General features: G+C 37.8%; 1 long non-coding RNA gene across 1 annotated transcript in view; it reads left to right on the forward strand.

The window, feature by feature from the left end:
* The window catches only part of LOC145547077 (uncharacterized), a 234,254-nt gene that overhangs the window by 75,274 nt on the left and 144,224 nt on the right, over nucleotides 1–14,756 (forward strand). The gene's annotated exons all lie outside the window — the stretch shown is intronic.

Below are 14,756 nucleotides of genomic sequence, written 5' to 3' on the forward strand. Positions count from 1 at the left end.
GGTATTAATTCTTCTTAAAATGATTGGCAAAATCCACCAAAGAAGCTATTCTCTGGGGCTGGGGTTTTTCTTTGTGGGAAATTTCAAAATTAATAATTCAATCTCTTTCTTGTTATAGTTAAATTCATGAATTAGTTTATTTCATCTAAGTAATTTGTTGGCATCTAGTTGTTCATAGTATACCTCATGATCTCATTTGTTTCTGTAATGTCAGTAGTGATATCTCCTCTTTTATCCTGATTTTGCTAATTTGAGCCTTCTCTAGTTTGTTATTGGTCAGTCTATTGAAAGGTTTATCATTAAAACTTTTTTCCCCAAGAATCTTTACTTGATATTTTCTATTGTTTTAATTATTTCTATTTTATTAATTTTTCTATAATATTTATTAATGTCTTTCTTATGTTTGCTTAAGCTTTAATTTGCTGTTCTTTTCACAAGGTGTTAAGGAGAAAGGATAGGTGATTGATTTAACAGCTTTTTATATAAAAAAAAGACAATTCAGTTCAGGTCAGTTCAGTCACTCAGATGTGTCCAACTCTTTGCGACCCCATGGACTGCAGCACACCAGGCCTCCCTGTCCATCACCAACTCCTGGAGCTTACTCAAACTCATGTCCATTGAGTCAGTGATGCCATCCAACCATCTCATCCTATGTCATCCCCTTCTCCTCCTGCCTTCAATCTTTCCCAGAATCCGGGTCTTTTCCAATGAGTCAGTTCTTTGCATCAGGTGGCCAAAGTATTGGAGCTTCAGCTTCAACATCAGTCCTTCCAATGAACACTAAGGACTGATCACCTTTAGGATGGACTTGTTGAATCTCTTTGAAGTCCAAGGGACTCTCAAGAGTCTTCTCCAACACTGCAGTTCACAAGCATCAGTTCTTCAGTGCTCAGCTTTCTTTATAGTCCTATTCTCACATCCATCCATGACTACTGGAAAAACCATAGCTTGACAAGACAGACCTTTGTTGGCAAGATAATGTCTCTGCTTTTTAATATGCTGTCTAGGTTGGTCATAACTTTCCTTCCAAGGAGTAAGCATCTTTTAATTTCATAGCTACAGTCACCATCTGCAGTGATTTTGGAGCTCAAAAAAATAAAGTCAGCCACTGTTTCCACAGTCTCTCCAACTATTTGCCATGAAGTGATGGGACCAAATGCCATGATCTTAGTTTTCTGAATGTTGAGCTTTAAGCCAACTTTTTCACTTCCTTTTTCACTTTCATCAAGAGGCTCTTTAGTTCTTCTTTGTTTTCTGCCATAAGGGTGGTGTCATCTGCATATCTGAGGTTGTGAATATTTCTCCTGGCAATCTTGATTCCAGCTTGTGCTTCCTCCAGCCCAGCATTTCTCATGACATACTCTGCATATAAGTTAAATAAGCACGGTGACAATATACAGCCTTGCTAAGCTGCTGCTAAGTTGCTTTAGTTGTGTCCGACTCTGTGTGACCCCATAGACGACAGCCCACCAGTCTTCTCCATCCCTGGGATTCTCCAGGCAAGAATACTGGAGTGGGTTGCCATTTCCTTCTCCAATGAATGCATGCATGCTAAGTCGCTTCAGTCATGTCTGACTCTGTGCGACCCAATGGACAGCAGCCCACCGGGCTCCTCCATCCGCAGGATTCTCCAGGCAAGAATACTGGAGTGGGGTGCCATTTCCTTCTCCGTACAGCCTTGACATACTCCTTTTCGTATTTGGAACCAGTCTGTTGTTCCATGTCCAATTCTAACTGTTGCTTCCAGACCTGCATGCAGATTTCTCAAGAGGCAGGTCAGGTGGTCTGGTATTTTCATCTCTTTCAGAATTTTCCACAGTTTATTGTGATCCACACAGTCAAAGGCTTTGGCATAGTCAATAAAGCAGAAATAGATGAATTTCTGGAACTGTCTTGCTTTTTTGATGATCCAGTGGATGTTGGCATTTTGTTCTCTGGTTCCTCTGCCTTTTCTAAAACCAGCTTGAACATCTGGAAATTCACGGTTCACATACTGTTGAAGCCTGGCTTGGAGAATTTTGAGCATTACTTTGCTCACATGTGAGATGAGTGCAATTGTGCAGTTGTTTGAGCATTCTTTGGCATTGCCTTCCTTTGGGATTGGAATGAAAACTGACCTTTTCCAGTTCTGTGGCCACTGCTGAGTTTTCCAAATTTGCTGGCATATTGAGTGCAGCACTTTCACAGCATCATCTTTGAGGGTTTGAAATAACTCAACTGGAATTCCATCACCTCCACTAGCTTTGTTCGTAGTGATGCTTCCTAAGGCCAACTTGACTTCACATTCCAGGATGTCTGGCTCTAGGTGAGTGATAACACCATCATGATTATCTGGGTCCTGAAGATCTTTTTTGTACAGTTCTTCTGTGTATTCTTGCCACCTCTTCTTAATATCTTCTGCTTCTGTTAGGTCCAAAATATTTCTGTCCTTTATTGAGACCCTCTTGCATGAAATATTCCCTTGGTATCTCTAATTTTCTTGAAGAGATCTCTAGTCTTTTCCATTCTATTGTTTTCCTCGTTTTCTTTGCACTGACCACTGAGGAAAGCTTTCTTATCTCTCCTTGCTATTCTTTGGAACTCTGCTTTCAAATAGGTATATCTTTCCTTTTCTAAGCTTTTTGCTTCTCTTCTTTTCAGAGCTATTTGTAAAGCCTCCTGCGACAGCCATTTTGCTTTTTTGCATTTCTTTTTCTTGGGGATGGCCTTGATCCCTGTCTCCTGTACAATGTCACGAACCTCCGTCCATAGTTCATCAGGCTCTCTGTCTATCAGATCTAGTCCCTTAAATCTATTTCTTACTTCCACTGTATAATTGTAAGGGATTTGATTTAGGTCATATCTGAATGGTCTAGTGGTTTTTCCTACTTTCTTCAATTTAAGTCTGAATTTGGCAATTAAGAGTTCATGATCTGAGCCACAGTCAGCTCCTGGTCTTGTTTTTGCTGACTGTATAGAAAGAGTTTCTCCATGTTTGGCTGCAAAGAATATAATCAATCTGATTTTGGTGTTGGCCATCTGGTGATGTTCATGTGTAGAGTCTTCTCTTGTATTGTTTGAAGAGGGTGTTTGCTATTACTAGTGTGTTCTCTTGGCAAAACTCTATTAGCCTTTGACCTGCTTCATTTTGTACTCCAAGGGCAAATTTGCCTGTTACTCCAGGTGTTTCTTGACTTCCTACTTTTGCATTCCAGTCCCCTATAATGAGAAGGACATATTTTTGGGGTGTTAGTTCTAAAAGGTCTTGTAGGTCTTCATAGAACCGTTCAACTTCAGTTTCTTCAGCATTACTGGTCGGGGCATACACTTGGATTACCGTGATATTGAATGGTTTGCCTTGGAAACTAACAGAGATCATTCTGTCGTTTTTGAGATTGCATCCAAGTACTTCATTTTGGACTCTCTTGTTGACTATGATGGCTGCTCTGTTTCTTCTAAGGGATTCTTGCCCACAATAGTAGATGTGACGGTCATCTGAGTTAAATTCACCCTCTCCATTCCATTTTAGTTCACTGATTCCTAGAATGTCAGTGTTCACTCTTGCCATCTCCTGTTTGACCACTTTCAATTTGCCTTTATTCCTGGACTTAACATTCCAGGTTCCTGTGCAATATTGCTCTTTATAGCATTGGGCCTTGCTTCCATCACCAGTCCCATCCCGAACTGGGTGTTGTTTTTGCTTTGGCTCTGTCTCTTCATCCTTTCTGGAGTTATTTCTCCACTGATCTCCAGTAGCATATTGAGAACCTACCGACCTGGGGAGTTCATCTTTCAGTGTCCTATCTTTTTGCCTTTTCATACTGTTCATGGGGTTCTCAAGGCAAGAATACTGAAGTGGTTTGCCATTCCCTTCTCCAGTGGACCACATTTTATCAGAACTCTCCACCATAACCTGTCCTTCTTGGTTTGCCCTACACGACATGACTTAGTTTCACTGAGTTAGAGAAGTCTGTGGTCCATGTGATTAAATTGGTTAGCTTTCTGTGATTGTGGTTTCAGTCTGTCTGCCCTCTGATGCCCTCTCTCAGCACTTACCGTCTTACTGGGTTTCTTTTAACTTGGACGTGGGGTATCTCTTCACAGCTGCTCCAGCAAAGCGCAGCTGCTTCTCCTTACCTTGGACATGGGGTATCTCCTCACGGCTGCCACTACTGATTTTGGACATAGGGTATCTCCTACGTTTATTTTTTCTTTGGCTGTCAACATTTTTACTGCAATATGTCTACTTGTAGATCGATTCATGTTTATCGTACTTAGAATTCATTGGGCCTATTGAATGGGTGAATTGTTTTTAATCAAATTTGGGAACATTTTCGTAATTATTTCTTTTTATTTTATTTTATTTTTTTAATTTATTTATTTTAGTCGGGGGCTAATTACTTTACAATATTGTAGTAGTTTTTGCCATACATTGATATGAATCAGCCATGGGTTTACATGTGTTCCCCTTCCTGGACCCCCCTCCCACCTCCCTCCCCATTCCATCCCTCTGGGTCATCCCATTGCCCCAGCCTTGAGTATTTGTCTCATGCATCGAACATGGAATGGTGTTCTGTTTCACATATGGTAATATACATGTTTCAATGCTATACTCCCAGAACATCCCACCCTCACCTTCTCCCTCAGAGTCCATAAGACTGTTCTATGCATCTGTGTCTCTTATTCTGTCTCGCATATAGGGTTATCGTTACCGTCTTTCAAATTCCATATATATGCATTAGTATACTGTATTGGTGTTTTTCTTTCTGGCGTACTTCACTCTGTATAATGGGCTCCAGTTTCATCCATCTCAATAGAACCGATTCAAATGTATTCTTTTTAATGGCTGAGTAATATTCCATTGTGTATATGTACCACAGCTTCCTTATCCATTCGTCTGCAGATGGACATCTAGGTTGCTTCCATGTCCTGGCTATTGTAAACAGTGCTGCGATGAACATTGGGGTACACGTGTCTCTTTCAATTCTGGTTTCCTCGGTGTGTATGCCCAGCAGTGGGATTGCTGGGTCATATGGCAGTTCTATTCCCAGTTTTTTAAGGAATCTCCACACTGTTCTCCATAGTGGCTGTACTAGTTTGCATTCCCACCAACAATGTAAGAGGGTTCCCTTTTCTCCACACCCTCTCCAGCATTTATTGCTTGTTCGTAATTATTTCTGTAAATATTTTTCTTCTCCTTTTTACTTCTCCTCTCTTCCTCATACTCTCTTTATGCATGCAGGCATGTTGGCTAAGTCAGACAGTCATGTTGGACTTTTTGTGACCCCATGGACTGTAGCCCACTAGTCTCCCCTGTCTGTGGAATTTTCCAGACAAAATTACTGCATTTGGTTGCCATTTCTTACTTCAAGTGATGTTCCTCACCCAGTGATCAACTCACATCTCCTGAATTGGCAAGTGGATTCCTTACCACTAGGTAGTCACCTATTTATGCATATATGAGTGTATATAATGGTGTCCCACATTTTTCTGAATTTCTGTTTATCTTTCTTTAATTTTATCTTTTTATCTGTTTATATTTAATTTATTATTTTTTTTTTATAAATTTATTTATTTTAGTTGGGGGCTAATTACTTTACAATATTGTAATAGTTTTTGCCATACATTGACATGAATCAGCCATGGGTTTACATGTGTTCCCCTTCCTGGACCCCCCACCCACCTCCCTCCCCATCCCATCCTTCTGGATCATCCCATTGCCCCGGCCCTGAGCCCTTGTCACATGCATCGAACATGGAATGGTGTTCTGTTTCACATATGATAATATACATGTTTCAATGCTATTCTCCCAGAACGTCCCACCCTCACCTTCTCCCTCAGAGTCCATAAAATTGCTTATTCATGTCTAATTTCTACTGTTTTATCTTGAAATTAATTGAGTCTTTCTTTTACCAGCTTAAATCTACTTTTGAAACCTGTAGTGAATTTTTCATTTCTATTGATGTTATTTTAAACTCCAGAATTTTTATTTTTCATTTGTATACAATTTCTATCTTTACATGATCATCAGACTTTCCATTATTTCTTTAAATGTATTTTCCTTTGAAAACATGTTTATAAGAGTTTCTCTGACATCTTACCCTGTTAGATTCACCAACGGGGCCCCTTTAGAAGTAGCTTATATTACTTACTTTTCCATTCATTGTATATGAATCATACTATCCAGTTCTTTGTATGTATTGCAATTTTTTGTTATTGCCAAATCTGGGGTTTTTAGTTACTATATTTTAGCAACTCTGGATAATAATCAGTTCAGTTCAGTGGCTCAGTCGTATCTGACTCTTTGTGACCGCATGGACTGTAGAATGCCAGGCTTCCCTGTCCATCACCACTCCCAGAGCTTGCTCAAACTCATGTCCATCAAATCGGTGATGCCATCCAACCATCTCTTCCTCTGTCTTCTCTTTCTCCTCCTGCCTTCAATCTTTGCCAGCATCAGGGTCTTTTCCAATGAGTCAGTTCTTCATATCAGGTGGCCAGAGTATTGGAGTTTCAGCTTCAGCATCAGTCTTTCCAATGAATATTCAGGGTTGATTTCCTTAGGATTGACTGGTTTGATCTCCTTGCAATCTAAGGGATTCTCAAGAGTCTTCTCCAACACCACAGTTCAAAAGCATCAGTTCTTCAGCACTCAGCTTTCTTCATTGCCTGACTCTCACATCCATACATGACTACTAAAAAAACCATAGCTTTTACTAGATGGACCTTTGTTGGCAAAGTAATGTCTCTGTGTTTTATTTTTTTTTTTTTCATTTAAATGTGCTCCTGATGATTTTATTTTTTTATTTATTTTTTTTTTTATTTTTTTTATTTATAAATTTATTTATTTTACTTGGGGGCTAATTACTTTACAATATTGTAATAGTTTTTGCCATACATTGACAAGAATCAGCCATGGGTTTACATGTGTTCCCCTTCCCGAACCCCCCACCCACCTCCCTCCCCCTCCCATCCCTCTGGATCATCCCACTGCCCCGGCCCCGAGCCCTTGTCACATGCATCGAACATGGAATGGTGCTCTGTTTCACATATGACAATACACATGTCTCAATGCCATTCTCCCAGAACGACCCACCCTCACCTTCTCCCTCAGAGTCCATAAAATTGTTCCATGCATCTGTGTCTCTCATTCTGTCCCGCATATAGGGTTATCGTTACCATCTTTCAGATTCCATATATATGCGTCTCTGTGTTTTAATATGCTGTCTAGGTTTGTCATAGCTTTTCTTCCAAGGAGCAAATATCTTTTATTTTCATATCTGCAGTGATTTTGGAACCCAAGAAAACAAAGTCTGTCACTGTTTCCATTGTTTCCCCATCTATTTGCCATGAAGTGATGGGATCAGATGCCATAATCTTTGTTTTTGAATGTTGAGTGTTAAGCCAGTTTTTTCACTCTCCTCTTTCACTTTCATCAAGAGGCTCTTTAGTTCCTCTTCGCTTTCTGCCATAAGGGTGATATCATCTGCGTATCTGAGATTATTGATATTTCTCCTGGCAATCTTGAGTCCAGCCCAGCATTTCATATGATGTACTCTGCATATAAGTTAAATAAGCAGGGTGACAATATACAGCCTTGATGTACTCCTTTTCCTATTTGGAACCAGTCTGTTTTTCCATGTCCAGTTCTAACTGTTGCTTCTTGACCTGCATATAGATTTCTCATAAGACAGGTAACTCTTTCCTAACAGAGACTTGTTTTTGTTGTTTGTTTTCTTTTTATTTGTTTAGTGACTTGGTTGGACTGTTAGGTGATGTCTATTTCTCTTGCAGTGTGTGTGTGGTCTCTGATTTCACTCCTGCAAAGGCACAGTATTGAGCATTTGTCCAGTCTCTTTTTGTTGACAGTAGTTTGCTCTCTTTGTCTGTCCTTGGTCTCTCTGTTAAACTATCTGCCTTTCTGGATATGATACCAGCAGTTAGCCTCCACTGACTGACTGATGATGACTGTGATAATTGCTGACCAAATGTCCATTTTGCTCACTATACCTAGACCAGGGCTCGTAGTGACTTCCAGTTGTTCTCCGGTGCTAGGAGCAACAAAGAAGCTTTTATTATGAGCTTTTATTTCATGGCATATTTATTTATTTTAAAGCTTGCTGGCTGCTCTTTTGAAAATTTAGACTTCAATGACGGGAGAGTTTCCACATAAACTAAGGCAATTTTTCTTTCCAGTTTAGAAGGCTTTCAAGTATGCACAGCAGAAACTCTTCTAGCTGTACCTGGTCTTTTGAGGAAAACATTTAAGTCATAGAAGTGCAGTTGATAACAGCTAAGGAAATGCCTCTGTAGCTTTAAATTACTGTAAGAACCACTTGGTCTGCTAGAGAAGTAATCTCTGGAGAAAAATTTCCTATTATACCTGTACTAAGTACTTAGTGCTTTCAAAAGTTATACTGTGCATTCATTTAAGATTAATTTAAAGAAATGATTGGAGTGTTCCCAGTCCTTCTCCCTGTGTGACACAGTTTGAAGTTTACCTTTTGTCTCCCCAAGAATGGTTTGTTCCCCTATATAATGACCAGCTTTTTGGCTGAACTTTCTGTATTATAGGTAGCAAATAAATACATCAGACGTTTTAAATTCTTCTGCTTAAAGATTATAGGAGAATAATCCCTAAACATATGGCATATCATGTTTATTTTAATGTATACATCACAGTATACATAGTTATCTTACTCTGCCATATACTTTCTGTTTGTTTCTTTATTATTACTGCTCTTGTTATTAGTATTATATTAACTTCATTGAAAGTGCTCTTGCTCTGTGTTGAGCATTAAATGAGCTAGTTTGAATGTGCTAGTGAAATTATGGCTAAAAAAAGTAGCCATTTACATCAAAACACATGTTTATCAAAAAAATGTTGACTTTCCAAGGAAGAAAATTTATTTCATAGAAATTAATATATTACTGAAGTTTTACTTCTAGATATACGTAGTAAGTAGTTGGAAGTACATTGGAAGATATTCTAGAGAGTGCATGCTTATGGAACCATCTTTCTCAAATTAGCATTGAGAATTTATTAAATGTAAAAAGACTTTGAAATCCTTTAGTGAGATTTTACTGTTCTTTACACAAATACTTTTTCCTGGTTAGGTACAAACATACATTACATTGAACACTAAGCTGTTTAGTAAAAACATACTAAATACTTAAATACTTCTCTGTTCTACTGGCAGTGACATTGAAAAAGAATCATTATGATAAATACAGTCAATAACAGAAGATACATTTTTATTTTCAGAAAAAGTTAATGTTGTAGGTGAATAAGAACCAACGTTATGAATTATTTCCTCATATAGATCTGTTTTTCTTTCCTAAATGCTACCACGATTGGTTCATTTGCCCAAGTTAGAATTCTGAAAATCAATCTCATTTTTACCCTTAAATCTACATGTATTTAATCAGTCGTAAAAGCCAGTTTTCTATTTTTAATACTCCATAATCTAGGTCTTCCTTCTCTACTGTCTGTCACTGACTTGGTCCAGGCTGTGTTTCTGTTTCTACTTAGCGTATTTTGGCAATTGTTCCTTCCTGATTTTCCTACTTCTAAACTTCCCCACTTGAGTCATTTACCAGGGAGATATTTATAAAACATCAATATCATTTTATGGCCTTAAAGCAGTCCATGGCTCCCTGTTATCTTTATGAGTATAACACACTATTCCTTAGCATGGTGTGCAAGCCCCTTCATGATCCAGCCTCAGATTTTCTCTCCAGGTTCATCATAGGTCCCTTCTGCACTCTCCACACATTGTCCACCATTCTCCAGGTAATTTCCAGTTCTCTGATTGTACCACATGTCCTCTTCTTCTCTTCACCTCCCTGCCTCACTGGCTCCCCTCCTTCCCTTTCATCCCCCCACCCCCCCACCCCATCTCTTTCTTTCTCTCTCTCTTTTTCTCCTTCCTTATGAAAATTATCTCTCTTCTGCTAATAATAGCCCTTGTTCTCAATCCTCACATGCTTACTTCCTAAATTGATACTTATCATGCCACCTGAATTCACTAAAGTATTTTATTTCCCACAGCCAGAGTGATATTTCCATAACACCAGTATCACTCCCCAAAGTTTTGGGACTCTCTTCTAAATTACTCTATTTCTCTATGAGTCTATCATTTTTGAAGGCTTTATAACTCTATATTGCTATTGTTGGTTTCTTTATCTGTTTCAAACACATGACTCTGAACTTTCTCAGGGCTAGGATTATGTTCTGCAAATATTCTAATTCAACAGCTGAAGCACAGTTGGAACACAATGAATGTTTAATAAACATGGTACTTTTAAATATATTTTACTGTTAGGTAAAAAATGTTTGTTCTTTTAGAGGTACTCACAAGTTTAAATAGTTGTTGAAGCATAAAATAAAATATCAATATAACTACATAAAAATTAATAACCTTTAAATAAAGCACCTATAAAGAAAACACACACATATACACAAATATGGTAAACTCTATTGAAATAAAACAACAAATAGACATGGAGCTTGTGTTCATAGCTGTAGAACTCTGATGGGCCATCTGAAACTACTTTGAAATTTATCAAAATTCTCCACCATTTCTTGAGGCATATGAACTACTGGTCATAGTATTAAATATTCATGTGAGCTTTTTTGTGTTTATTTCATTGTGTTTTAGTGGAAAATTTGAACAGATTGTAGAGAGACAGCAATCAAATGCAATTTTAAACTAGCAGAAACTTGATACTGTGATTTTCTCCCTTTTGCCTAATTGTCCCTGTGGGATTTTGGTACAATCCTGTAGTATCACATTTACCAGGTTATGATACAGTTAATGTCTTTATTCTCTATGGGAATTGTGAGATCCCTGAGAGAACACGTTTCTTTAGTCTTTTTGTCTTTAGATCCTGGCCCAGAGACTAGGGTTTAAAAGATATCCCAAGGTGTTTTTGAATAAATGAGTAGAATTCCCAGTTTGCTTGAAATAATGTGATGATTTATGGTATGCTTACATGTTTTCATTTCATTATGAAAAGAAACAATACACACTTGGCCATTTGTTCTGTTTTATGTTTTTCAGATGATTAAACCCTAAGGGAAAGGGACAGGGATGTGTCAGCATCTTGTGCATAGTATGTTTTCATTGTGAAAAGTAAACAATAAATCACTTTTAGAACATCAGATTTCCACTAGAGCTCTAAGTCACCATACTGCATCAAAGAAAATCTATGATAAACAATTCAAATCAAGTTAAAAATTGTTATCTCCTAGATACATCTTTAGCAAGTTGGTCTATTTGTTAGGTTTTGGCTCTCATATTTGTATTGTGTTGTAGTAAAAATTGTATGTATCATGAAAAGAATTTTATTGGCTTGATGAACTGTTTAGTCATATTCCTACAGGATTTTAAAGTATTTTGAGAGATAAAAGACAATGTTTTATATTTACTTTTATGATAATCCAAGGATTTTATCAAGCTGAACTATAAGGTAGAAAAAAGGTAATTCCATGAGTATATCATCTGCTAATTCCTAAGTATATGGGGAAAATCCTGTGGTTGATTGATAGTTGTATTATAGGTTGAATTTTGTACTCCCTCCACCCACCAGAAAAAAGATATATTGGAGGTCTAATAATCAGTATAAATTATTTGTAATATGGTTTTTCCAATGGTAATCAAGTCAATATGAGGTCATTAGATAGGGTGTTAGTCCAATTTGACTGGTGTCCTTATAAAAAGGGGAAATTTAGACACAGACGGGCACACAAGGATAATGTCATTTGAAGATGAAGACAGAGATTGGAGTGATGCATCTACAAGCCAAGGAACACCAAAGATCACCAGAAAACCACCAAAAACTAGGAGAGAGGAAAGAAATTGATTCATCGCTACAATCCTCAGAGGGAACCAACCTTGCCAACACTTATATCATGGACGTCTAGCTTCCATAAATGTGAGACAATACATTTCATCCAGCCTGTGATATTTTGTTACAGCAGCCCTTGGAAAGTCATAAAAAAGGTATCCCAAGTATCCCAATATATCATCTGTTCATAGAGAGCATCTACATTTATTCTGGTCTTCTGAGAAACAGACACTGAAAAGAGATTGAATGGGCACAGTCTTTTTGTAGAAGAAAATACCAGTGTGAAAGAAAATAGGGAGGAGTCAGGTAAGGCTAGACCAGCCAGGGAAGGCTAAGAGAGTCATCAGAGCACCATGCAAGTCTGACACTGGGTGAAAGGAAGATGCCGAAGACCATGGACAGATATATCCTTGATTGCCCTGCAAGCTAGGTTGGCAAACCTAGTGTACTGTCTTCTAGTCAAATTAAACTGTCAGGGTCATCTTGGGTTTCCCAGGAACAGATTGGTTTAGTATTGCCGTACTCATTCACTAACTGAGTAACTGTGGCAGGTGGTATGTCATCTCAAATGAGATGATGGATTTCCAAATGCAGTATGGGGCCCTTGGTTAATTTCACTCCCTGAGGAAGAAGGTCTGTGAGGAATATTCTCAGGGCCCTCAGAGATGCTTCTCAAGTGACTGAAAACTGATATAGAATTAAGTCCTTGAAAGAAAAGGAATCAAATGTAGATGTCTGTATAAGAATAGAAAAAAAAAATCAGTCATCTAAGATATAGGTTAGGGTAGACCAGGCTGTGAAAATAAAGGATCAACATGATGGAAACTTTTGTTGCTGACAAGGCAATTTAACAATAGGGAACTTGGCAGTGAGGGTGAGAGACACTTACCAACAGTGAGAGACACAAGCAACAGTTACTCTACTGTATTAAATATGTGGCTTCCCAGTTTACTCTGGGGTGGCAATTGTAATCACCACCTGAGTTAATCAGCAGAGAATAAATATAAGGAAATATATGCAAGCAATTTTGATGATCAAGGCCTTGAAATGGCACATGCTTTGCCACTCACTTTCCATTGGCTAAAACTGTCACTAGACCCAACCCAACTGCAAAGTAGACAAGCAAATTAAATATGTATGAACTACATGCCCAGGAAAAGAGAAAAAGTATACTGGTATGCATCTGACCAACTTGACCACACTTCATGAAGATCAAATGTCAGTATTTGTGGCACCAAGTTTAAAAAAAGATTCCAAAAGATTGAGTGAAATTTTCAGGTTTTATCCAATGGTTAGGCATTAGGCAAATACAGAAAATAGTCATTGACTAATGCTGTTAAGATTAAAGGTACCTACAATATTTGGAGACACATTACTGTCACATAAATAAATAAACTAAGCATACACTAAAAGGATTATTACAATTCCATGCTTCACAATTTAATAATTTTCTCCCAGCTTTTACAAATAAAAATGCAATTAAGTATCCTTGAAATAGAATTACAGATGGTTCAAGTGAAAATGTATGGAGGTGGATAAACCTGACATGCTGAATCAGTTTTATAAATACATTTCTCTTCAGTTTTGTTTTACAAATTTTTAAGAGTGCATTTTGAGGCTCATCATGTTTTGGATTATCTGTATTCTTGGTGTGTAGGCATCCATAGGCTTTTAATAGAAAGTTACAGAGGAATAAAGGAGTCCAGATTATATTTTTGGTAACAAAACAGTAAAAAGATAATTAAGAATAAATGAGGACTGATTATTAGTAATATAAGCTTTGTAGAAAAACAATATTAATCAAATCTGAACAAGTCTCAAAGTTCAGAAGTGTGCGGGTGTCTACTTATCCACAGTCCCTACCCCAACCTTGGTCTACTGTGTTTAGTGAGTATTCTGCTGCCTGTAGACAACTCTACCTTTCCTCAGTAGCTCTGAAAACAATAAAGCCTAACAAATATTAGTGTGGTGCATATTTTCAGGTGGACCCAAATTAGAAAGCCAGCTGTACTAAGTATATAAATGACCTTGGGAGTTTGAAAGTTCCTCAAACTCTCTATACCTCAAATTCTTTATGTAATATAAAGTGAGAATGGCAATAGCTCCTCATAAAATTGTTGTAAGGAATAAATGAGATAATCTATGTATAGTGTCCATGATGAATCTGACACATGGTTGCTGTTCAATCATATTATCAATTATTACTATTATTTTTAATATTATATGCATATTTATGTGTATATTATATATGAATATAATATACACTTAAATTATATATGTACATACATATGGACTTCCCTGGTTGCTCAGTGGTAAAGAATCTGCCTGCCAGTGCAGGAGACATGGGTTCAATCCCTGGGTCGGGAAAATCCCTTGGAAAAGGAAATGGCAACCCACTCCAGTATTCTAGCCTGGAAAATCCCATGAAGAGAGGAGCCTGGAGATCCATAGTCCATGGGGTTGCAAAAGAGTTGGACTTGATTTAGTGACTAAACAACTATATATATATAGTTGTTTTTCAGTTGCCCAGTTGTGTCCAACTCTTTGCAACTGCATGGACTGCAGCACCCCAGGCCTCCCTGTCTCTCACCATCTCCAGGAGTTTGCCCAAGTTCATTCCCATTGCATTGGTGATACCATCCAGCCATCTCATCCTCTGAGGTTCTCTTCTCCTTTTGCCCTCAATCTTTCCCAACATCAGGGACTTTTCCAATGAGTCAGCTGTTCACATCAGATGACCAAAATACTGGAGCTTCAGCATCAGTCCTTCCAATGAGTGTTCAGGGTTGATTTCCTGAATGTATATATTCAGGAAATCAGATATATATATATATACACACACACATTTACATGATATATATTCAGATACATATATATATATATATATATGATTTTTTTAACCTTTTATTCCATTGTTAGTGGTGTCT

The sequence above is a fragment of the Giraffa tippelskirchi genome, chromosome 1 (genome assembly GCF_054371585.1).
Source record: "Giraffa tippelskirchi isolate mGirTip1 chromosome 1, T2T-mGirTip1v1.2.pri, whole genome shotgun sequence".
Classification (NCBI taxonomy): Eukaryota; Metazoa; Chordata; class Mammalia; order Artiodactyla; family Giraffidae; genus Giraffa; species Giraffa tippelskirchi.